Source organism: Medicago sativa, chromosome 7, assembly GCF_051527215.1.
Source record: "Medicago sativa cultivar Bolivia chromosome 7, Bolivia_mono, whole genome shotgun sequence".
NCBI classification, from domain to species: domain Eukaryota; kingdom Viridiplantae; phylum Streptophyta; class Magnoliopsida; order Fabales; family Fabaceae; genus Medicago; species Medicago sativa.
In genome coordinates, this window is record NC_140755.1 from 15,183,764 (window position 1) to 15,209,776 (window position 26,013).

Consider the following 26,013-nt stretch of genomic DNA (forward strand, 5'->3'; position numbering starts at 1 on the left):
GGGGAAAGATTGTCTACTACCGTATTGGTTGGGTATGATAGCTTAATGACGACGAGACTCTTAGCGACATCTCTAGAACAGCTAACGCTGTGGAGGACACTGCTAGAATTGAAATTGATATTGAAATTGATTAGTGACATCACTGGAACAGCTCACGCTGGGGATGACACCATTGAAATTGATATTGAAATTGAAATTGAAATGGAAATTGATTAGTGACATCACTAGAACAGCTAACACTGGGGATGACACCATTGAAATTGAAATTGAAATTGAAATTGATTGAAATTGAAACTGAAATGGAAATTGATTAGTGACATCACTAGAACAGCCAACGCTGGGGATGACACTATTGAAATTTGAAATTGAAATTGATTGAAATTGAAATTGAAATTGAAATTGAAATTGGTTAGCGACATCACCAGAACAGCTAACGCTGGGGATGACACTTTTGAACTTGAAATTTGAAATTGAAATTGAAATTGAAATTGATTAGTGACATCACTGGAACAGCTAACGCTGGGGATGACACTATTGAAATTGAAATTGAAATTGAAATTGAAATTGAAATCGAAATTGAAATTGAAATTGAAATTGAAATTGAAATTGATTAGTGACATCACTGGAACAGCTAACGCTGGGGATGACACTATTGAAATTGAAATTGAAATTGAAATTGATTAGTGACATCACTGGAACAGCTAACGCTGGGATGACACTTTTGAAATTGAAATTGAAATTGAAATTGAAATTGAAATTGAAATTGAAATTTGAAATTGAAATTGAAATTGAAATTGATTAGTGACATCACTGGAACAGCTAATGCTGGGGATGACACTTTTGAAATTGAAATTGAAATCGAAATTGAAATTGAAATTGAAATTGAAATTGAAATTGAAATTGATTAGTGACATCACTGGAACAGCTAATGCTGGGGATGACACTATTGAAATTGAAATTGAAATTGATTAGTGACATCACTGGAACAGCTAACGCAGGGGATGACACTATTGAAATTGAAATTGAAATTGAAATTGAAATTGATTAGTGACATCACTGGAACAGCTAACGCTGGGGATGACACTATTGAAATTGAAATTGAAATTGAAATTGAAATCGAAATTGAAATTGAAATTGAAATTGATTAGTGACATCACTGGAACAGCCAACGCTGGGGATGACACTATTGAAATTGAAATTGAAATTGATTAGTGACATCACTGGAACAGGTAACGCTGGGGATGACACTTTTGAAATAAAAGATAATTTGCCAACTGTTTATTTACAGAACTTGCCGCTTGGCACAACGATAAGTGAGGACCGGACTGAAAGGGGAGAATAACTTCTGAGTGATAAATGCGACCATGTATGAACGATGAGGTGGATATGTTGTGTATATATGAATGTATGAATATGGGAAAGTATTAATGTATGAATGTATGAATACATGCAAGTATTAATGTATGTTGTATGATTGTATGAATGTATGAATGTAACTTGTACGTCCGTATAAACTGTATATGACGACGGGTAACTCGATGAAACGAGACAAGACAGGCAGGATGGGAGGCGGACTGACAACACAGTACAAACACTCGGCAAACTTCCTTCGAGATGATATTATTGTGAACAAATTGAGCCATTGATGGGGTGAAGCCTGGCACAAGGTAGCAATTGATGCCCCTGGGGATAAAGCTCATTGTTGACCAAAAATCTGGGAGAAGTCGCCATTTGTAAACCAACACGGAGTGTTCTCCCACGGATATGCTTCAACAGTCGTGTTTTTTTTATGTTCTTTTTGTTTTGAAAGTCCCTAACTTTTGCCTGGACCGCCCTTTCGGGTTTTCAGTCCACCGGGAGTATATTCCTTTTTTGTGCCCCTAATTTTTGCCTGGACCGCCCTTTCGGGTTTTCAGTCCACCGGGACGCTCTCTATTGCTTAAGCCGCCTTTTCAGGTTTTTCGACTTAGCGAGCATTTATTTTTGTATATTTTTTGTATATATATTTTTTTACTGTGAAAGCATCTTGCTCGAAGCAGAGGTCCTCTTCATTGTGCTTAGCCATGTTTCTCTTTCGGAATGTGACCGTTTTCGAGGGTGATGTTGATGTACTCTTCAACTACTCATGAGTTCAAAGAGAGTGTGTTTGTTGTTCACACTCTTCAAAAGATGTAAAAAAAGTTTTGTATTTTTTTGAAAATTTTTGCTTCAAGTATTGCCATCAAAAATAGAAGAAATTTTGCAAATAGAATAAATGAGAGTTCCAAATAAATGGGCACAGGCTCAAGTTTGATGAATAGAGTGATGACCTACCAATGGCATGGCTCCACAGATCTTTAAAAAACTTGGAAAATGGTAAATATATTGGAAGGTACATTGAACACAATAACTGTTATTCTCCCTAACAACTTTGAATGCCCCTGTTCCGAGTCTTTGATTTGTAGATGCTTCAAATCGGAGGTTCTTTTGACGACTGGATGCCCCAAGTGGACTGTGCTGACTGATGCAGTTACTTGTCATGATCCTTAACTTTTGCATAGATCGCCCTTTTCGAGTTTTCAATCTATCAGGATAACCATCATTTTTTTTTGTCTCTAATTTTTGCCTGGCCCGCCCTTTCGGGTTTTCAGTCCACCGAGACGCTCATTTTTGCCTAAGTCACTTTTTCAGGTTTGCGACTTATCGAGCTTTTATTTTGACAAAGTATTTCTTGACTGCACCGGCATTCATAGGACATGTGAGTTTGTCACCATCCATGATTGTAAGAGTCATTGCTCACAAGTCTTCATAATTAGGCGTCCACTTGCCCCTGGAGTCTGGTTGGAAAGTAGTACAAAGTTGGGCACAAAGTCTCTTTCTTGAATTCAAGGGGACGAGCCTTCTTGTTAGAAGCTTGTTTCAAACCTCTTTTGATATATTTGTACAAAGGTCGTCGTGTATTTAAATTCGATTAGGCTTGGACTTTAGCAGAACTCCTATTGACGGGACTTCGACCTTCACGGAAAGCACGACCTCCATGTTGCATATTGGGGAAGGAGGGGGGTTGCCCCCTGTTGAAATGTGTACTGAAGTACGATATTTGAGCAAAGCGAATGGTAGCACCCCGAGCCAGTCTTTGTAATTGAATGTCATCTTCTGGATAATCTCCTTGATATTTTGTTGGCAGCTTCGATGGCTAAGATGCCCCAGTATGTGAGAGATCTCGTCGGGAATCTCTTCATTCCCTTCTTCAGCTTCGGACACAGGGAACTCAAAGTTGGAAGAGAGTACATGGTTAATGTGTTCAACGGGTTTATTAATGCATGATTTGATTATTGATTTTGACAAATGTAAGTTATGATTATGCAGATATTTGAGAATGAAATTTATTTTTTGGTTTTTTTGTATTACCATTTTTCCAAAAAAAGCACAAAATAAAAACAAAGTCGGGATCAAAGCGACTTTTTTAATGATGAAAAATACATGAAGCGAAAAGCCCTACACAAGTTCACTTTCGTCTCGGGCAGGACGAAAGGATTTTTTTTGGAAAGACAAACAACAAACACATTAAATGAGCAGATGAGTAGTAGAAAGAACATTGACAGCGACCCAATTGTGGCTACACGCTCGGATTCAAATTCTTGAAAGGCAAGACGTTGTCATCGATCATTTTCTGGACTTCAATCTTCAAAGAGAAACAGTGCTCAACATCATGACCTTGTGCCCCTTGATGGAAGACACAAAAGAGATCAGGTCTCCACCAAGCCGGCAATTTCTTCGGTACTGGAAGAGGTGCCTTAGTTTGTACGAAGCTCTTTTTAAGCAAATACGAAAGTAACTCCGCGTACTTCATAGGAATCAGATCAAACTGCAGTGCTCTTGGAGCCTGTTGTTGAGGTTGTGGCTGGAAGTAGCTGACCCTGTGTAACCATCAGTGAAGATACTAAGTTAGTTAACTTCTCTACCTCGGCCCGAAGCGTTGTTACCTCTTCACGAAGCTCGTGGACCTCTTGTTCAAGCTGATCCATTTTTTGTGTTTGCACGAATGCTTGCATTTGCGAGTTGAATTTGAATGAAGACATCGGACCAATTTTGAAATGGGTTGACCTTTGTATGGAAAAGAAAAATTTGTGAGACTCGGAATTGAGACTATGAAATGCAAAATGATGCATGAAACTTATGCAAAAATAGACACATTTTTCGAAGGATTTGTCAAAGTAATTGTAAACATCATAAGGAATATTGTTTCATTTGATAATTTGAAATGTTAAAAACGGTTCCTTTAAGAACAAAAGCAAAGCCAAAGCCAAAGTCCCCAACAAAGCTAAGGTCTAGTTTAAGACTTTTGAAACTGTATTCCTTGGTGTCCCTCTTTATAAGGTCTACTCCTCCGATGTTTACAAGAACTTATCTAAGTCTTTCGATGTTTTGATGGGAAAAAGTTTTTATGAATGAATGCATGTATGCATGGTTATGCTAACACAAACGGTGAATATATGGTGAGGTTAAGTCCACATGTTGGAGTCAAGGGTAACAACGCCATTGGTAAGGACTATGGTTTTCAAATGTACCTGTATCACGGGTTCTACCAAGTTCCCAGAGTTATCAACCACTTCCGAACACTATCAGGTTACGGAAATACTTCCGTTCCAATAATATTCGTAAGAAAGTCTCGTCTGAGTGTGGTATCGCGTGTCAACTAAACCAAGATTACTCATGATTAGCCACCGCACCACGTCCTAAAAGGCCAAGAGGGGTTAAAGGTAACTAAAGGTCCTCAACTTTCGACAGTCACTTGAAAATAACATGCCAAACACGAATACTCATGCCAACATAGTATACTTCCAAGATCCCTCAGTTGAGTGGGGTTATCACATGTGTCACAAACCAAAATTCACTCTTGGCAAGGCACTATGATTATACCACCGTCCTATCTTAAATTTCTCTCAAGTCCGGGTGTAGGACTTATCTTACCACTCACGTTAGAAGAAAGAAGGAAGAAGAAGGGAGAACATGTATACAAATATTTCCATCTTTTATATATTTTTTTTTTTTTTGATTTTAAGCAAGTTATAGCACAAATTTTAAATAAAGCCAAGTTAGGCTCAACCCTCTTAAGGGGCTCCCCAGTGAAGTCGCCATTTCTGTCGCGTCATTTTTCGGAGATCAATGCTATTTGATTAGCGTTTGACTCACTTGTATATTTCACGACTGAACATTTTAATTTTTAAGGAAAAGGGGAAAGAAAGTTCAAAATACCCCATTTGAAAAAGATTTAGGGTTCGGGGGTTAGTTACATAAAGGGAAGGTGTTAGCACCCTTTATGTCCGTAGTACTCTACGGGAACCTCTTGATTTTATTTAATTAATGTGCTATAACTTGCTTATTTTTTTGAAAAAAAGAATTTGAAATGATTAAAAAAGGGAAGACCTAATTATCTACATTTTATTGATTTGGAAGGACGAGTGTCCTCTGCCTACGTACCCGTGAAGGATCAAAATCACGTAGTTCGTGGTAAAAATTGACGTTTGATTGGTTGAGTGTTTTTTAATGTTTTTGAAAAGGTTTTAAAATAAAAGGCCAAGTGGCAAATGAGTATTTGTTTTGTGTTTTTTATTATATTGACAAAAAAGACTTGAAGTAAGATTAAATTGATTGAAGTTTGATTAAGAAAATAAAACAAAAAAGACGGTCACTTGATTTAAGATCAAGGTTTATTTAAGAAAGATATTTTTTTGTGATTTTTGGTTATTTGCATGTTTTTGTTTGTTTTTGAAATAATTGGAATGAAATTAAACTAACGGAGCAGAAAAATAAAAGCGTAGGTATCTTGTAGTGACGTTGGATCACTACAAGAACCTTTAACCTAAACTAGAAAGAGAGATAAAGGCATACACACACGCACACACACATGCACCTAAGCTATTACAAAAAACCTATTATACATGCTATGGTCTGCGATAAAAAATAAATATGCATGATAATAAATCTAAACTAAAGGTGTATTTACATTAAACCTAATATACATTCTAAAGTCTGCGGAAAGAATAAATATGCATGATTTACATTAAGCCTAAATTTACATTCTAAAATCCGTGCAATAAAATAAACGATGAAAAAAATAAATATGCATGAATGATAATAAAGTGCAGAATAATAAACCTAAACTAAAAATGCAAGAGAAAAGAAAAATAAAATGCTAGAGAAAATAAAAATGCATGAAGAAGAAATTAAAAAAATGAAATGCAAAGGAGCCACGACTTCTCTTTATGATGGAATCTCTTTAACTTTGGAGAGCAGCCACGACCTTGCAATTGGAATGGAATAGAACAGCCGCAAGTAGTGGAATTGGATTGAAATAATCACAGCAGCCGCAAGAAACTTTAATTGAGTATAAATCCCACTGCCACAGAGAAAACTACACCAATATACTTGAAACAAATAGCCGAAGCAAATCACAACAAATCAAAAGGCATGGCACAATGAAAATAGGCGATTGGAATTCAGCACAGTAGTTAGAATTAAACAGCAGCAAGAATGAAAATAACCAATTGGAATTCAACAAAGTAGTAGCTTAGGAACATGGAGAATTTATATACATAACAACACCAGCAAATTGCATAAGAAACTAATAACCAATATGGCATACTACCCTGAAGGAATTTTAAAAGAACAAATTGGAAAGTGCAACCTAATTTAAATGCAAAGGATGGATATCGATTAACTAGAATGGCAATTGAAATTAATATGAATCGTAACACAAGCAATGAAAATAATAATGAGGTACCAACAAGTAGATAATGGATTCTTTAATTGAAAGTAGAAATGAACGGTGCCGTAATATGAAAACTACTTGAATTCAATATCAATAACACGTAGCAATCCAAACTATGGAACTAAAACTGAATCATACACACACATATATATAATTGCGTAATAGCATCAAACGGTTTGGGAAAATGAAAGAAAAACAACTCTAAAGCTAATCTGCAAATAAACGCTTAAAAACTAGGAAGCAAGTGTTTTCAGAATTCTTAAAACTAAGGGCTAAAAAAATGAGAAAGGAAAGAGTTTAAGCATTTGAATAAACACTGTGTTACCAAACTTTTTGCAGAAAACGAGAGATCCACACAGAAGGCGACCAAGAGAGGGGAAACAGATCAGAGGTCTGCGCTGCTACGGCGGAGACGATGGTGCTTGCTAGAGGAGGGAGTTGCTCGCGGTGGGGGTACCGGTTGTGGAAACAGCTACGGTGTGCAATGGAAACGGCGACGGCGGTGTGGTTGCCGGGGGAAGGAGCTATATGAAGGCATCCGATGGAGCTTCCTGTACCTTCTTCCTTCACTCGTTGTTGTTGTTAAGATGGAGTTTATTTGAATGGTGAAAGTGTGAGTTTGTATGTTGCAGGTTTTGTGTGGTGGGATCTGTGATGTGGTACCATGTTGGAAATTGGCTCTATGATGATGAAATCGTGCTTTTTTGGCTAGCTGTGATTGCCGATTTTTGGCCCCCTAAACTTGTGTTTTGCAGGTTGTATATATAGTGAACAAATTGGCTTTAGGGTTGTGCTGGAATTGTGCTTGAATTGGGGAAGGGGTAACGAGTTTCTGTTCCTGGAATTGTTGCAGATGGGGACGGAAATGAGATGAGGCGTGGCAGGCTGGATTGGATTTGAACCTGGACAACCTTCTTGGACTTGGACGGGAAATGAAACTAAAAAAGGAGATAAAGACTAAAAAGAAAAAACAATAAAGGAAAAAGAATAATATTAAAATAAAGATTAAAATTAATTAAAACCTAAAATGAATTAAAGTTAATAATAAAAAACTTAAATAAATTAAAGTTAATAAAAAAAAATAATAAAAGATAAAAGATGGAAATAAGGATAAAAATAAATAAAATTAAAAGAGAGAAGAGGGCCCGACTCGGAATTAAATAAATGAGGTATTTTAAAATACCTCTCTGCCGAATTTTTCACAAAAAAGTCGGAGACTGATCAGGGTTAAACGACGTACGAATGTAGGGCCCATCGACACATGTCAGTGGTATCTTAGGTCAAAAATTGGGGTATGACAAATACGATGATGTACATCAGCTTCTATTTCTCCGTCATTTTGTACTATGGACCCAAGATATCTAAACCGTGTAACTTGGGGTATGATATGATCTCCAACTTTCACCTCTAAGGTAGACCCACTTCTCCTTTTACTGAAGTTACATTCCATATATTCCGTCTTGTTTCTACTCAGGCGGAAACCGTACGCTTCTAAGGCTTGCCTCCAAGTCTCTAGCCTCCCGTTTAACTCCTCCCTCGACTCACCAAGCAAGACTACATCATCTGCAAAAAGCATACATCTCGGTGCTAACTCTTGGATGTGTTCCGTCAGTACATCCAAAACTAAAGTAAAAAGATAAGGACTTAGGGTTGACCCTTGGTGCAGTCCTATTGTTATGGGAAAATCTCCGGTATCCCCATCCTGCATCCTCACACTAGTCGAAGCCCCCTCATACATATCCTGGATAGCTCTAATATAGGCAATCCTCACCCCTTTCTTCTCCAGGGCTTTCCACAAAATCTCTCTAGGTACTCTATCATACGCCTTCTCCAAATCAATGAAAACTAAGTGCAAGTCTTTTTTATCAGTCCGATATCGCTCCATCACGCGTCGAAGTAAGTAGATCGCTTCCATAGTCGACCTCCCAGGCATAAAACCAAATTGGTTATCCGTAATGTGAGTCTCTTTTCTTAGTCTTCGCTCAATTACTCTTTCCCATAACTTCATGGTATGACTCATTAGCTTAATTCTCCTATAATTCGCGCAATCTTGTATATCCCCCTTGTTCTAATAGATTGGAATTAAGGTGCTTCTTCTCCACTCGTCCGGCATTTTCTTCGTCCTCATAATCTCGTTGAAAAGTTTTGTGAGCCACCCAATTCCTCTATCGCTAAGACTTTTCCACACTTCGATAGGTATGTTGTCCGGCCCAACTGCCTTGCCATTACTCATCCTTTTCAACGCTTCTTTCACCTCGTGCTCCTGAATCCGACGATAATAGTTATAGTTTCGGTCCTCCTCTCTGATGTCTAACCTGTTAGAGTCTGGTAAGATCTCATATCCTTCATTAAATAAGTTGTGGAAATACTTCTTCCATCTATCCTTAATATCTCTCTCTTGCACCAAAACTATACCCTCTTCATCCTTAATACACTTCACTTGGTCCAGGTCTCTTGTCTTTCGTTCTCGTCCCTTCGCAAGCTTGTATATAGATTTCTCCCCCTCCTTGGTACCTAAAGATTGGTATAATCCTTCAAATGCTTGAGTTCTCGCTTCGCTCATTGTAATGCCCTCCTTTTTATTTAATTATTTTTATTAAGTTTGAGTCAATTTATGTGATTTATTTATTTATATGAGGTGTTAGTATTTTATTATGTGGCATTATTCTATTATTTATTAGAATATGAGAATTATTAGAGTAAGTAGATTTGGAGGTAGTTTTGAGATTAGATGTCTTTTTATGATTTAGTCGATTTATTTTGATGAGTGATATTTTGTTATGTTATATGTTGGTATTTACTAGAATAATATATATTTGTTATTTGTTAGAGATATATTTGTTATTTGGTGTAGAAATATATTTGTTATTTGTTAGAGATATATTTGTTATTTGGTGTAGAAATATATTTGTTATTTGTGAGAGATATATTTAATTTAGAAATAAATAAGATTATGAGGATTATTAGTGTGAGTGGATTTGGGGGTTAGAATAGAAAGAAGAATAAGTTGTTGGGCCTAAATAGATTTGAGAAGAATATTTTAGTATTATAAATAGAGAAGCTTAGGTTGGAAAGAGTTTATCTTAAACCGCTTTTTGGAAAAGAAAAGAACAAGAAAGTCAAGAGAAGAGGAGAATACCTTAGGAAAGAAGAACGCTGCTGCTGATTCAGGAATTAATCTAAGGTGAGGGTGAGACTATCTTGCATTAATATTAAGTTGTTAAATCATTAGATTGCATCTAACAAGTTGGGGAAAGTTTGTGAGAATTTGAGAATTAGGGTTTTGAGAGAGATTTGATGATTAGATGATGAAAACTTGTTGAATTGATGTAGAAATTGTATACAGTCCTTAGATAACCCATATGACGATTATTGGATGTAGTTTTGAGGTTAGAACCATGGAATTGGATGAGATGTTGGTGAGTTTAAGAATTAGGGTTTAATAATTGTAATAGGTTGTTAATAGATTTGAGAACCCTTTGAATTTGCATACAGTAAGTTGATGAATAATTAGTGTTCTAACGATAGGGTAATCATAGGGTAATGATTAGGGTCAAGTTTGGAGAGTATTGAATCGAATAAGAAGTGGAAAAGATTTCCCCAAAGCGAAATCGCAGCTGAACTGCGATTTTGCTGTCAATGTGCAAAATGCGTTTTTATTGTCTCAGTTTGACAAGTTTAAGTTCCGAACTGGGTTTAGGTGTAAACACGAAAGTTGTAGGTATGGATGTTAGCTTTCTAATGCCGTTGGTCTCACATCAATAGGATTTATAGAACTTGAGTTATGGTCAAATTACTGCACGTAGGTCACAGTGAATTTTTATGGACTTTCAGCACAACTTTTCCGAATTTAAAATAAAAACTGGTACTGATCGGTACAGAATTGGTCTTAGGCGTAAACATGAAAGTTTTAGATAATTTTGTTAGCTTTCTAGTGGCTTTGGTTTGACGTGAAAATGATGTTTGGTCTTTGAGTTATGATTAAAATACTACAGGGAGGTCTTTGCAAAATTGTACGGTGACAGCATTCTCTGTTTCATGTTTTTGCGTTTTGTTCATATGTTTCTGTTTTGAATTGATCTTTGTTGTAAACATGAAAGTTGTTGATATTTGTGATATCTTTCCAGTAGCTTTTGTTTGACATGAAAATATGTTGTGCATAATTTATTATGTTTTTACAAAGATACATAGTGAATTATTGTTGATGTTTAAATACGATGTTATATGAAGTTGTTTATGATTGATGAATATGATGTTTTAAGATGTTGTTTATTATCATTTGATATTGTTATATTATGATATGACATTAATTATTTATGTGATCCATATGTTGTCAAGATGCTAAGATGTTAAGACGTTAAGATGATAAGAGTTGTTAAGTCGTCGAGTCGTTATGAAGTCATCAAGTTGTTAAGATGTTATATTGTCAAGATGTCAAGATGTTAGGATGTCATAGATGTTCATGAAGTTGTCTAAGTTGTACGAAAGTTATGTCGTTGCATTAAAGTTGTGTCGTTGCATAGTCAGTGATGGGGGCTTAATGCCCGACAGGTTCTTTTATGACCTTAGCGATGGGGGCTAAATGCCCGACAGGTTCTTTATGGCCTTAGCGATGGGGGCTTAATGCCCGACAGGTCCAAATATGACCTTAGCGATGGGGGCTTAATGCCCGACAGGTCCAAATATGACCTTAGCGAAGGGGGCTTAATGCCCTGGTGGTACCACATGCATATTGAAGTTGTCGAAGTTGTCTAAGTTGTTGTCGAAGTTGTCTAAGTTGTTGTCGAAGTGGTCTAAGTTGTTGTTGAAGTTGTTGTTGCATTGTAGAGTCGTCATAACTTATATTTAATGATGATTTGATAAGTGATGTTCGATGATGATGTTTTGATTATGTTTTGATGATGATGTTTGATGATGATGTTGTTTATGATTGACGATGGTAATAATATGATATTAAATGAATATTAATGCTGATGTTATGATGTCTTGAATTATTGAATATATGATGATACTTAGTTATGATTTAATGATGATGTTTGTTTAAGAAGTTGATTATGTACTTAATTATGAAGTTGTTTTCGATAAATGATATGCTTTGATAATGATACTTATGTGAATTACATGTTGATGCTTATGATTGATATTGATGCTATGTGATGATTGTTGGTGACTATTATTTGATGTTATATAATGATGTTTAAGATTAGTAATTGATGATATATGAAGATGTTTATGATTAGTGTTATGATAGTTTATGACTAATGTAGGAAGATTAATGATACTAGTTAAGGAAGTTTAAGTTGTTAGATATGATTAATGAGTTATAAGATGTTTAAGTTGTTGAATGTACTTTATATGATTTATATGTTTAATATTTTTGTTTTGAGAAATCTCACCCCTCTGCTTGGAAATGTTGCTCTTCGTATGGGTAACTTGCAGGTAATCAAGATTAGAGGCGTCGTGAGTGGACTCCTCACATGTGTGTCTAGGTGCTCTGATACGTAACGGGATGGGACTTGACTTTACTTCTATTCCTTACGTATTGTTTATGAACTTTTATGAATAACTATTGAATTAAGACTTATGAGATTTTCTAATGAGGCCTGTGTGCCAAAGACTTTTTATGTTGAATGAACTAATTCCGCTGCGAAGTTTTGAATTACTTATGTTAAATGATTTTGAAGAATAAATTGTTATTTATTCAGTTTATGAATTTTTTTAAGAAGTGTAGCATTCCGTTTAAAGTTGAATTACTCTGATTTTTAATTATGAAATTTTTACGTTGGGAAAACGGGGTGTTACAATTGGTATCAGAGCAGGTCGGTCCGTCCGGCCAAGTAGATGAGTCGTTGTGTCGTGTCGTTATGTTTTCTAGTTAGTAGTTATGTTTTTATGTGATCATGTTTAACTGACTAACTTGATGTGGTTTTTGTGTTTTGTTTGAAGAAGTAATGACTAAATTTATTTTCTATTGTGCTTGAATTTCGAGGACGAAATTCTTTTAAGTTGGGGAGAGTTGTAATGCCCTCCTTTTTATTTAATTATTTTTATTAAGTTTGAGTCTATTTATGTGATTTATTTATTTATATGAGGTGTTAGTATTTTATTATGTGGCATTATTCTATTATTTATTAGAATATGAGAATTATTAGAGTAAGTAGATTTGGAGGTAGTTTTGAGATTAGATGTCTTTTTATGATTTAGTCGATTTATTTTGATGAGTGATATTTTGTTATGTTATATGTTGGTATTTACTAGAATAATATATATTTGTTATTTGTTAGAGATATATTTGTTATTTGGTGTAGAAATATATTTGTTATTTGTTAGAGATATATTTGTTATTTGGTGTAGAAATATATTTGTTATTTGTGAGAGATATATTTAATTTAGAAATAAATAAGATTATGAGGATTATTAGTGTGAGTGGATTTGGGGGTTAGAATAGAAAGAAGAATAAGTTGTTGGGCCTAAATAGATTTGAGAAGAATATTTTAGTATTATAAATAGAGAAGCTTAGGTTGGAAAGAGTTTATCTTAAACCGCTTTTTGGAAAAGAAAAGAACAAGAAAGTCAAGAGAAGAGGAGAATACCTTAGGAAAGAAGAACGCTGCTGCTGATTCAGGAATTAATCTAAGGTGAGGGTGAGACTATCTTGCATTAATATTAAGTTGTTAAATCATTAGATTGCATCTAACAAGTTGGGGAAAGTTTGTGAGAATTTGAGAATTAGGGTTTTGAGAGAGATTTGATGATTAGATGATGAAAACTTGTTGAATTGATGTAGAAATTGTATACAGTCCTTAGATAACCCATACGACGATTATTGGATGTAGTTTTGAGGTTAGAACCATGGAATTGGATGAGATGTTGGTGAGTTTAAGAATTAGGGTTTAATAATTGTAATAGGTTGTTAATAGATTTGAGAACCCTTTGAATTTGCATACAGTAAGTTGATGAATAATTAGTGTTCTAACGATAGGGTAATCATAGGGTAATGATTAGGGTCAAGTTTGGAGAGTATTGAATCGAATAAGAAGTGGAAAAGATTTCCCCAAAGCGAAATCGCAGCTGAACTGCGATTTTGCTGTCAATGTGCAAAATGCGTTTTTATTGTCTCAGTTTGACAAGTTTAAGTTCCGAACTGGGTTTAGGTGTAAACACGAAAGTTGTAGGTATGGATGTTAGCTTTCTAATGCCGTTGGTCTCACATCAATAGGATTTATAGAACTTGAGTTATGGTCAAATTACTGCACGTAGGTCACAGTGAATTTTTATGGACTTTCAGCACAACTTTTCCGAATTTAAAATAAAAACTGGTACTGATCGGTACAGAATTGGTCTTAGGCGTAAACATGAAAGTTTTAGATAATTTTGTTAGCTTTCTAGTGGCTTTGGTTTGACGTGAAAATGATGTTTGGTCTTTGAGTTATGATTAAAATACTACAGGGAGGTCTTTGCAAAATTGTACGGTGACAGCATTCTCTGTTTCATGTTTTTGCGTTTTGTTCATATGTTTCTGTTTTGAATTGATCTTTGTTGTAAACATGAAAGTTGTTGATATTTGTGATATCTTTCCAGTAGCTTTTGTTTGACATGAAAATATGTTGTGCATAATTTATTATGTTTTTACAAAGATACATAGTGAATTATTGTTGATGTTTAAATACGATGTTATATGAAGTTGTTTATGATTGATGAATATGATGTTTTAAGATGTTGTTTATTATCATTTGATATTGTTATATTATGATATGACATTAATTATTTATGTGATCCATATGTTGTCAAGATGCTAAGATGTTAAGACGTTAAGATGATAAGAGTTGTTAAGTCGTCGAGTCGTTATGAAGTCATCAAGTTGTTAAGATGTTATATTGTCAAGATGTCAAGATGTTAGGATGTCATAGATGTTCATGAAGTTGTCTAAGTTGTACGAAAGTTATGTCGTTGCATTAAAGTTGTGTCGTTGCATAGTCAGTGATGGGGGCTTAATGCCCGACAGGTTCTTTTATGACCTTAGCGATGGGGGCTAAATGCCCGACAGGTTCTTTATGGCCTTAGCGATGGGGGCTTAATGCCCGACAGGTCCAAATATGACCTTAGCGATGGGGGCTTAATGCCCGACAGGTCCAAATATGACCTTAGCGAAGGGGGCTTAATGCCCTGGTGGTACCACATGCATATTGAAGTTGTCGAAGTTGTCTAAGTTGTTGTCGAAGTTGTCTAAGTTGTTGTCGAAGTGGTCTAAGTTGTTGTTGAAGTTGTTGTTGCATTGTAGAGTCGTCATAACTTATATTTAATGATGATTTGATAAGTGATGTTCGATGATGATGTTTTGATTATGTTTTGATGATGATGTTTGATGATGATGTTGTTTATGATTGACGATGGTAATAATATGATATTAAATGAATATTAATGCTGATGTTATGATGTCTTGAATTATTGAATATATGATGATACTTAGTTATGATTTAATGATGATGTTTGTTTAAGAAGTTGATTATGTACTTAATTATGAAGTTGTTTTCGATAAATGATATGCTTTGATAATGATACTTATGTGAATTACATGTTGATGCTTATGATTGATATTGATGCTATGTGATGATTGTTGGTGACTATTATTTGATGTTATATAATGATGTTTAAGATTAGTAATTGATGATATATGAAGATGTTTATGATTAGTGTTATGATAGTTTATGACTAATGTAGGAAGATTAATGATACTAGTTAAGGAAGTTTAAGTTGTTAGATATGATTAATGAGTTATAAGATGTTTAAGTTGTTGAATGTACTTTATATGATTTATATGTTTAATATTTTTGTTTTGAGAAATCTCACCCCTCTGCTTGGAAATGTTGCTCTTCGTATGGGTAACTTGCAGGTAATCAAGATTAGAGGCGTCGTGAGTGGACTCCTCACATGTGTGTCTAGGTGCTCTGATACGTAACGGGATGGGACTTGACTTTACTTCTATTCCTTACGTATTGTTTATGAACTTTTATGAATAACTATTGAATTAAGACTTATGAGATTTTCTAATGAGGCCTGTGTGCCAAAGACTTTTTATGTTGAATGAACTAATTCCGCTGCGAAGTTTTGAATTACTTATGTTAAATGATTTTGAAGAATAAATTGTTATTTATTCAGTTTATGAATTTTTTTAAGAAGTGTAGCATTCCGTTTAAAGTTGAATTACTCTGATTTTTAATTATGAAATTTTTACGTTGGGAAAACGGGGTGTTACAATTGGTATCAGAGCAGGTCGGTCCGTCCGGCCAAGTAGATGAGTCGTTGTGTCGTGTCGTTATGTTTTCTAGTTAGTAGTTATGTTTTTATGTGATCATGTTTAACTGACTAACTTGATGTGGTTTTTGTGTTTTGTTTGAAGAAGTAATGACTAAATTTATTTTCTATTGTGCTTGAATTTCGAGGACGAAATTCTTTTAAGTTGGGGAGAGTTGTAATGCCCTCCTTTTTATTTAATTATTTTTATTAAGTTTGAGTCTATTTATGTGATTTATTTATTTATATGAGGTGTTAGTATTTTATTATGTGGCATTATTCTATTATTTATTAGAATATGAGAATTATTAGAGTAAGTAGATTTGGAGGTAGTTTTGAGATTAGATGTCTTTTTATGATTTAGTCGATTTATTTTGATGAGTGATATTTTGTTATGTTATATGTTGGTATTTACTAGAATAATATATATTTGTTATTTGTTAGAGATATATTTGTTATTTGGTGTAGAAATATATTTGTTATTTGTTAGAGATATATTTGTTATTTGGTGTAGAAATATATTTGTTATTTGTGAGAGATATATTTAATTTAGAAATAAATAAGATTATGAGGATTATTAGTGTGAGTGGATTTGGGGGTTAGAATAGAAAGAAGAATAAGTTGTTGGGCCTAAATAGATTTGAGAAGAATATTTTAGTATTATAAATAGAGAAGCTTAGGTTGGAAAGAGTTTATCTTAAACCGCTTTTTGGAAAAGAAAAGAACAAGAAAGTCAAGAGAAGAGGAGAATACCTTAGGAAAGAAGAACGCTGCTGCTGATTCAGGAATTAATCTAAGGTGAGGGTGAGACTATCTTGCATTAATATTAAGTTGTTAAATCATTAGATTGCATCTAACAAGTTGGGGAAAGTTTGTGAGAATTTGAGAATTAGGGTTTTGAGAGAGATTTGATGATTAGATGATGAAAACTTGTTGAATTGATGTAGAAATTGTATACAGTCCTTAGATAACCCATACGACGATTATTGGATGTAGTTTTGAGGTTAGAACCATGGAATTGGATGAGATGTTGGTGAGTTTAAGAATTAGGGTTTAATAATTGTAATAGGTTGTTAATAGATTTGAGAACCCTTTGAATTTGCATACAGTAAGTTGATGAATAATTAGTGTTCTAACGATAGGGTAATCATAGGGTAATGATTAGGGTCAAGTTTGGAGAGTATTGAATCGAATAAGAAGTGGAAAAGATTTCCCCAAAGCGAAATCGCAGCTGAACTGCGATTTTGCTGTCAATGTGCAAAACGCGTTTTTATTGTCTCAGTTTGACAAGTTTAAGTTCCGAACTGGGTTTAGGTGTAAACACGAAAGTTGTAGGTATGGATTTTAGCTTTCTAATGCCGTTGGTCTCACATCAATAGGATTTATAGAACTTGAGTTATGGTCAAATTACTGCACGTAGGTCACAGTGAATTTTTATGGACTTTCAGCACAACTTTTCCGAATTTAAAATAAAAACTGGTACTGATCGGTACAGAATTGGTCTTAGGCGTAAACATGAAAGTTTTAGATAATTTTGTTAGCTTTCTAGTGGCTTTGGTTTGACGTGAAAATGATGTTTGGTCTTTGAGTTATAATTAAAATACTACAGGGAGGTCTTTGCAAAATTGTACGGTGACAGCATTCTCTGTTTCATGTTTTTGCGTTTTGTTCATATGTTTCTGTTTTGAATTGATCTTTGTTGTAAACATGAAAGTTGTTGATATTTGTGATATCTTTCCAGTAGCTTTTGTTTGACATGAAAATATGTTGTGCATAATTTATTATGTTTTTACAAAGATACATAGTGAATTATTGTTGATGTTTAAATACGATGTTATATGAAGTTGTTTATGATTGATGAATATGATGTTTTAAGATGTTGTTTATTATCATTTGATATTGTTATATTATGATATGACATTAATTATTTATGTGATCCATATGTTGTCAAGATGCTAAGATGTTAAGACGTTAAGATGATAAGAGTTGTTAAGTCGTCGAGTCGTTATGAAGTCATCAAGTTGTTAAGATGTTATATTGTCAAGATGTCAAGATGTTAGGATGTCATAGATGTTCATGAAGTTGTCTAAGTTGTACGAAAGTTATGTCGTTGCATTAAAGTTGTGTCGTTGCATAGTCAGTGATGGGGGCTTAATGCCCGACAGGTTCTTTTATGACCTTAGCGATGGGGGCTAAATGCCCGACAGGTTCTTTATGGCCTTAGCGATGGGGGCTTAATGCCCGACAGGTCCAAATATGACCTTAGCGATGGGGGCTTAATGCCCGACAGGTCCAAATATGACCTTAGCGAAGGGGGCTTAATGCCCTGGTGGTACCACATGCATATTGAAGTTGTCGAAGTTGTCTAAGTTGTTGTCGAAGTTGTCTAAGTTGTTGTCGAAGTGGTCTAAGTTGTTGTTGAAGTTGTTGTTGCATTGTAGAGTCGTCATAACTTATATTTAATGATGATTTGATAAGTGATGTTCGATGATGATGTTTTGATTATGTTTTGATGATGATGTTTGATGATGATGTTGTTTATGATTGACGATGGTAATAATATGATATTAAATGAATATTAATGCTGATGTTATGATGTCTTGAATTATTGAATATATGATGATACTTAGTTATGATTTAATGATGATGTTTGTTTAAGAAGTTGATTATGTACTTAATTATGAAGTTGTTTTCGATAAATGATATGCTTTGATAATGATACTTATGTGAATTACATGTTGATGCTTATGATTGATATTGATGCTATGTGATGATTGTTGGTGACTATTATTTGATGTTATATAATGATGTTTAAGATTAGTAATTGATGATATATGAAGATGTTTATGATTAGTGTTATGATAGTTTATGACTAATGTAGGAAGATTAATGATACTAGTTAAGGAAGTTTAAGTTGTTAGATATGATTAATGAGTTATAAGATGTTTAAGTTGTTGAATGTACTTTATATGATTTATATGTTTAATATTTTTGTTTTGAGAAATCTCACCCCTCTGCTTGGAAATGTTGCTCTTCGTATGGGTAACTTGCAGGTAATCAAGATTAGAGGCGTCGTGAGTGGACTCCTCACATGTGTGTCTAGGTGCTCTGATACGTAACGGGATGGGACTTGACTTTACTTCTATTCCTTACGTATTGTTTATGAACTTTTATGAATAACTATTGAATTAAGACTTATGAGATTTTCTAATGAGGCCTGTGTGCCAAAGACTTTTTATGTTGAATGAACTAATTCCGCTGCGAAGTTTTGAATTACTTATGTTAAATGATTTCGAAGAATAAATTGTTATTTATTCAGTTTATGAATTTTTTTAAGAAGTGTAGCATTCCGTTTAAAGTTGAATTACTCTGATTTTTAATTATGAAATTTTTACGTTGGGAAAACGGGGTGTTACACTCATCGCCTTCTTAGCCTCTTTCCTAGCTATCTTATATTTATCCCAAGTTTCGGCATTTTTACACTTAGAATTATGCATACAATTCTGGAAAACCATGGACAGAAAGTACTAACAAAACAGATATATAAACACAATGCTCGGAGGTTCAGAAAAGGTTGCTTACCTGTACACGTCTCTTGTTCGCTCAATATCTCCAACATTAAGTTACACATGGAAAAATAATAAATACCACAAGAAAATGCATAATCACTAAATAATAAATAAAAAAACAGATATCAAAACAAAATTCAAATCAAACATACCACAGATAAATATAGCGCTGCCAGTATCGCTTCTCATCGGCTAGAGGAACATTAGCTATAGCTCTCTCATAAACCTCCATAGTTCTTTCCTTATTCCCGACACTCTCTTTCCATCTTATATAATCAAACCACAAATCATAATTCTACAGATTTTTCCTCACTTCATCTTCATATTGAAACCTTCTCTTCCCAACAATAGCATCCTCAATCCCTTCCCTATCACCATACTGTTTCTCAAATGCCACAAACTTCCCAAGGGCCCCCTACTACCCAATTCCTGTCAATATAATCAATTGGAAATTTATAAATACACATCGCACGCTCTGCCTCCTTACACCTTTCCACAAACTCCATAAAGTAAGAACTAACCTACAAATCAAAAAACGAAAACCCTATCAGATCACACAAATAAAAAAAAAAAGCCACATAAATAAAAATAAAATAAAATGCAATTTAGGTTTAGATATGAGAATGAAGAGTGAAAATTGTTCATCACATATAACGAAAACGTAGATCTAGATCTAGATCTAGAATGAAAACCTAAAACTGATGAAGATCTTGATCTAGATCTTCTGTTTCCTCTTCAATAGGAATTGATTCGAGTAGATTTGAAAAGTAATCAGGGTTCAAAATTGTTTACCTCTCTAGATTTGTAATCCACCGTTGATGAAAATGTGTAAAGAACAGCGTGAGTGATGGCAAGAACGACTACGGGAGAAGACGAAGAGAGTTGAGAGATTAGGGTTGAGTGATTGAAGCTTTGTATTGTTAAAAAACGTGAAAACTAGAAGCTTGAGAAAAGAACATTCAATTCGTCTGAGTGTGTTTTCTCGTATCTATCACCAGCACCTATGTGAAAATTTCACTAATATTACCAAATTACCACCGCGTATATTTTCCCTCAGGCATTAGTTCCACTGATGTGAAAACTCTTTAGCATTTATTTTTCCCTTCAGTCATTTCCTCAACTGATGGGAACAACTTCATCAAAGTTCGCTAAAATTTCAAAATTGCCACCGCGTGTCTTTTCCCCTCAGGTATTTCTCCACTGATGTGAAAACCCTGATGTCAAATGTATATTTTCTAGTTCATTCTTAAACTCTCTTAATTTTTTGTCCGTAATTGTATAAACTCGTTTGATTATGACATTATAATCAATAACACCATTGTAAAGGAGACAACCTTTGTACACTATACCTAGCTAGGCTTCCACTTCCAATTATTCGATTTTTATCAAAGTTGTTGGTTGATTTTTTAATACTGGCTAGAGAAAATTGATGGCATAACTCTTCTATTACTATTGGATTGTGCCTTGCATGCTTCCTAATCCAACGGTAGAAACCCAAATATTTGAGAAACATTGTTGTTAATTATTAATTCAGAATCAATATAACCTATGTATAGATGTCAACCTTCAATCTTCATTGCTAACTTTACCTGAAATGCATCAGAAACATGAATACACATCTTTAACAAATAGATTCTTTTGAGCACAATTCATCTGAAAATAGAAAGAGTGCTATATACATAATATAAAAAAACTCGTTAGACTTTTTTATGTATGAATTTGTTCTTAACAACAAAACTTTTTTCAAATTTAAATTTAAAAATGGTTCTCACCTCAAGTCCACAAGTTTCTGAGGTATTGCCGATTTGAGCCTAGGTGCGCCCTCACGGTTTTGTCATTTGTTATGGGCACATCGTTGAGTTGAGAAGTGTTACAAATGATTGAAAGTTAAGCTCTATAATCGCGTGAAGCGGAATACATAGTGGCAGGTTGTTGGATATAAACCAATACAGCTGCTAGTGGACAGTAAAATCCTCTAGGCTTTGAATAAACCATTAATTTAACCTCTCAACTAATTGTCTCCATAATTTAGTCTCTAAACTAAAATATATAAAATCCGTCGATTTAACTTTCGCATAGTAATCCTAATTATATTGAAAGTACAGTGATTAGTTTAGAGACAAATTGATAATTTATTCCAAATCATTTCATTATATTGGTTTTTAGATCTTAATTCAAGACATCTTTCCAGCTGTAACTGTACTAGAGTTACAAAATTAAATATCACTTCAAGCTAAGAAGCTACTCCCTCTGTTTTAAAATGAGTGTTGTTTTAGGTGTTTACACACATATTAAGAAATGCAATGATTAAAAGAAAGAGAATGGTTATTTTACCAAATTATCCTTATTAACTATTGGTTAGTTTTAAAAGTAATATTTTGGAAGTTGTGTGCTGAGTATTAATTGGAGGGTTCAATTGAAAAGAAAAAGTTATTATTGCATTGGAAACTGAAAGTGACATTCATTTTGAAACAAATTTTTTTGGCTAAAGCGACACTCATTTTGAAACGGAGGGAGTAAATATTACGAATATTTACATGATCCATCCAACAAAACATAATCTGGTTGTGAACAATGAAAGATGAATAAATTTAATTTTTTTTTTTTAAAGATGAATAAATTTAATTGAATAGCATTAATTTAAGAGAGCTCCTAATATGCACCCTTAGTTCAACCTACTACACTAGGTAATTAACCAGCTGATAAAAAAAATAAAAAAAAATTCAAAAAAAAATAATAATAAAAAGTTGCCCCTTTGCTTCAATATAGGACAGTGGCAAATCCAGATTCAGGTGCTAACCCTTTTCACAACTGCCTCCATCTCCCTTCATCATTAGTACCCTAACGCATGCACATTTTAAATATGCTAAGAGATTCAAGCTTTAATATTCACATTTATGAAAAATCATTTTTTATGAAGATGTGTAGATTACTTTCACACTATTTACTCTGCATCACTATTTCCACTCAATTCATTACTTCGCCTTTTCCAACTCTAAAGCTCGAAGGGGATTAAAATGAGTTTTCATCTTGTTTTGACATGGTTGAAGAGGTTTATAGCATATTTATTTAATTTAAGATAGAAGGTACTAAATCGGTTTTGTGAGCTTTCACTGAACCTGATTTTGCAAAGCTTTTAGCAGAAACTAGGTTATTAGCCGATTGCGAATATAGGGTATACTATTAACTGATACAGGACCGCTTCGGCAACAAAAAGTTGAGATAATAATTATTAAGCAAAAAAACAGGTTATCAAAATCTGAAAAGTGTTTGTATCTGTGATTACATCGAAGATGAGTAGATGATGCACTACATAGAGAAGAAGCCGTGGAAAGGAGCAGAAGAAAAAAAAAAACTAAGTTAACAAAATTGAAACGGACTATAGCCGGTTGTATTGGAGAGGACCATGCTTGGACCCTTTAAAAAGAGGTCCATATTAGGGGAACCCTTAATTTAAAGCGTTATATATATGAATTAAAATTTACCTTGATCAATCCCAAGCGCTATCAAAATGAAATTAATTGATGAAGCTTATGAGTGTTGTTCGATTCAATTTAATAATAAGTTTGTTGATGATGTTTTAGGGTCTCTCCTCACGTTTGATTTCAATCTAGTTTTCTCTTTTTTCAAGTTTAGACCCTCTATGAAATGATAAATAAAAAAAAGGGTTAATTATGTTTCTAGTCCCTATAAAATAGCGACCTTGTAAGTTTAGTCCCTACTTAATTTTAATAGCATTTTTAGTCCCTATAAAAAAAAATTTACTTATAATTTTAGTCCCTGCTAAAACAAAGTTTGATTAATTATCCTTAAACTCTTAAATTTTTGTACGATTTTTTTGAGACAAGATTAGAACACTATGAAAGGTTCGTTTACTAAAATTTAGAATTTTCTGACATGAAATGAATTAAATATGAATTTTTTAAAACGACAAAAGTTAAAGATAAAAAGTAATAAAATCTGGATGTAGAAATCAAATTTTGCAATAATTTTTTGCGGACGAACTTTTAGTAATGTTCTAAACATGTCTGCAAAAAATTGTTCAAAAATTTAAGAGTTTAAGCATAAATTAAACAAATTTGAATTGAGCAGGGACTAATACTCAGTGCAGAAAAACAAAATTAGGGACTAAAATGCTATTAAAATTAAATAGGGACTAAACTTACAAGGTCGCTATTTTATAGGGATCAGAAACATAATTAACCCTAAAAAAAACGAAGAAGCTTCAATTTTCTACTTTGACTTCCTCTACTCCTTCGAGACAATGGTCCCATTCCTTTAAAGAAGGATTGAAATTCTAACATGAGCATTCACACCTAACACCTCGTCTTTAATTACGCACTGCCAATTATGCCCTCTCCCTCCGTTTCAAAATATATGTCGTTTAAAATTTTTACACACATATTAAAAAAATACATTAATTAAAAGAGAGATATTATTTTACCAAATTAACATAATCAACTATTGGTTTGTTTTTCGTCAAAGTAAAAATAATACTTTTGAAGTGTCTGCAAGTCCTAGCTCATCTGGCAAAATGCCGAAATTGTTAAGCCGTACGCCATGATCGAAGTTCGACCTCGGTACCTCCACTTGTGTGTGTGAGTTTATAATGGCTTTGTCATTTCGTCTATCTACAACAACAACAAAATACTTTTGAAGTAATATATATAATATTAATTGAATGGTACAATTGAAAAGAAAAAGTTATTATTGCATTGGAAACAGCGCGACATTCATTTTGAAATATTTTTTAGCTAAAACGACACTTTTGAAATGGAGGGAGTAATACTTTAAAAAAATTTTTTTTAAGCAAAAAGATAATATCATAAAATGAAAATAGAAAGATACAAAGACTGGGGGGACATAGGACCTGACCCAGGAAAACCCAAACGGGAATACAACTTTAAAAGACAGCCTAGGTGTATCTACTTTAATCTATCCTAACAAAATTTCACTAATCATAGGCGCAATCCAGCGAACCAGCGTACGGGTACGAAACCAAATTACAAAAAAATAATGAAAAGTGAACAAATGCATAGAACTGTTAAAGTGTGGTTTTGACGAATGGATCGACTGCCAACACGGTAACAAAATCCAAGTGTCAACAGCTCCCTGAAAATCAGCAAGAATAAAAGCTCTTTCGAGCAAGCAACGCGTAAGAACTCAGATCGAGGGATGAGTCCGATACGTTTGTAACCAGACCCTTTCGGGTTATTGTAACCGACCCTTTCGGGTTTTTGTAACCGACCCTTTCGAGTTTTTGTAACCGAACCACCGCAACAAGCAGCTGCTAAATTCCAATACAAAAAGGCCAAAGTCTGATCCCACCAATCTAAGAACAATAACAAAACACAACAACAACATAAATAAAACACAAACACATAACAAAAAACCGAACAAAAGTAGCCTCCAAGAAACCCGAAACGATGGCAACGAAACAACAACCAAGGAATCTCTGCAGATCTCAACAGATCTGAAAGTAACCAGAAATCAGAGGTCGTTCAAGGTGATGATTCAGTGACGACCCACCACCGAGAAATCCGCAAACCACCACAAGGAAACTGTCAGCCAAACGGACGCCCAAACCTCCGGCGAGGTCAAGCCACACCTCACGAACACTCAAACCTTAGAAACACCCACAAATCTGGACAACCGTGAGTGTCCAAACCACCAACCGCCAACCACCAAAGCTGGAGTTGTTGACGGACGACGAGATCTGAGGAGGAACGAAGAAGGAGCCTGAAGGAAACACCGGAAGAGAGAGGACGCAACGGTGGTGCAGAGAAGAGATCTCGTTGCACCACCACCACCCCACCATCTACATGGTTACGTTGAAAAATTTGGAAAGGGGGAGCAGCTGTTGAAGTTGATGTGTTTGGCATTAGAGAGAAGGAGGTGGAAAAGTTCTAGAGAGAGAAAAGTTCTAGAGAGGAAAGGGGGAGCAGCTTTAGAAGAAAAATTAAAAATACTTTAGAAATATATGTTATACCCTAATTTTGGACCTAAAAATACTTATTCAATTCTTCTTTTCTTGCATTACAAGTCATTTGAACAGTCTCTAATCAATTACATCTTTCTTTGCATTTTATTTCAACATTACTTACAAAGTTCACATAAAAGGGCATTTTAGTCATTTCCTATGTCAAAATTTCTTTCAGTATTTTAAAAATTTGTTTGAGTCCTTTCAAATAGTTTGAATAATTCTTCATTTCAATTCTATGACAAAGTCCATTTTAAAATTGCATTTGAAGTCATTTTGAGTCAGTTTAGCCCCTAGGGGCATTTTAGTCTTTTCATGTGTTGAAGCTCTGTCTAATCTCTTAAAATCGTCTCTGAGTCTTTTAATTTTGCTTGTATAAGTTCTTGCTTTAATTCCCTGTTAAAAATCCATTTTAA

The 26,013-nt window shown here is 34.2% G+C and overlaps 1 long non-coding RNA gene across 4 annotated transcripts in view; it reads right to left on the bottom strand.

The window, feature by feature from the left end:
• Positions 1-20,679, bottom strand: part of LOC146904522 (uncharacterized) — a 39,071-nt gene extending 18,392 nt beyond the window's left edge. For 2 of the 4 annotated variants that reach the window (XR_015017691.1, XR_015017689.1), the window contains exons 1-2: positions 20,410-20,663; positions 19,631-20,138 (exon numbers count right to left, since the gene is read on the bottom strand). This is a non-coding gene — a long non-coding RNA (uncharacterized LOC146904522). Of the gene's footprint in view, positions 1-19,630; positions 20,139-20,409 lie in introns of all 4 variants that reach the window. The other 2 variants (XR_015017692.1, XR_015017690.1) reach the window with 2 other exon arrangements.
• Positions 20,680-26,013: the final 5,334 nt, after the last annotated feature.